Source organism: Scylla paramamosain, chromosome 32, assembly GCF_035594125.1.
Source record: "Scylla paramamosain isolate STU-SP2022 chromosome 32, ASM3559412v1, whole genome shotgun sequence".
NCBI classification, from domain to species: Eukaryota; Metazoa; Arthropoda; class Malacostraca; order Decapoda; family Portunidae; genus Scylla; species Scylla paramamosain.
Genome location: NC_087182.1, coordinates 17,508,699 through 17,509,880, shown reverse-complemented (window position 1 = coordinate 17,509,880; position 1,182 = coordinate 17,508,699).

Genomic DNA, 1,182 nt, shown 5'->3' with positions numbered 1-1,182 from the left:
GAGCTGAAATAAATAAAGATTGGCTTAGAGAACGGAGAAGGGGAGAGAGATGAAGGGAAGAGATAGAGGGATAAAAGGAATTATTATGAGATGAAAAAACGAAGTGACGAGAAGGAAGAGAGAGTGAATGAGACAGAAAAAGTAGAAGGAATCAAGATGCACATGGAGAGAGGAAAAGAGCAGGTAGGAGGGGATGGAGAATTGGAGGGAGAGAAGAGTGGGAGTGAAGGGAGAGGGAAAGGAGGGAGAGGAAGAAAGACAGGGGAGAGATGGGAAGGGAAGGGAGGAGAAGGAAAAGAAGGCAAGCTGGACGGAGAGAAGAGAGGGAGAGGGAGAGGGAGGGGAGGGAAGGGAGGGGAAGAGGAAAAAAAAGAAAGACTAGAATGAGGAGAGGGAAGGGTAGGAGAGGTAAAGGGAAAGAAAGGCTGGAGGGAGAGAGGGGGAGGGAAGAGAGGGTAAGGGGAGGAAAGAAAGACAGGCAAGAGGGAGGGGGGAGGGGGTAGGGGGGATGCATGGAAAGGTGCATGACCTCAAAAGTAAAGTTTGTGTTGGCTTTTTTTATTGGTTGAAGTGGAGGCAGATTAAGGGCGGAGTAAATGAGGGAGAAAATAGCGCCCACTATCAGAGAGAGAGAGAGAGAGAGAGAGAGAGAGAGAGAGAGAGAGAGGGAATATAGTGTGCAGTGCCCTTGAAGTGGGTACCAAAAATGTGGAAGAAATATATACTAAAAAAAATAGAGAAAAGGTGGATATGAAGTGAAAAAAAAAAAGAAATGTAAAAAAGAGGAAAAAATCAATGAATTGCTCAGTCCTGGTATCTTCACTACGCACAAATAGTCTGAGTTGTCTAAATATTAATGCAACAAATAAATTAATAAATAAAGACACCTGTACATTGACAATCGCCAAAAAACCTTAGTCATTCATAAAGAAGAAGAAGGAGAAGAAGACGAGGAGGAAGAAGAAGAAAAGAAGAAAACAACAACAACAACAACAAATACCACTCTCTCTCTCTCTCTCTCTCTCTCTCTCTCTCTCTCTCTCTCTGGCCCTAAAGTACTAAAAGCGCCATCTGTTAATTGAATACAACACTATGAACCTACACGAGTTTTCTTCACTGTTACACTTCCTAGTTACCCACGCGGCTTAGCTCTTCCCCCTCTCCCTCTCCCTCTCCCTTCCT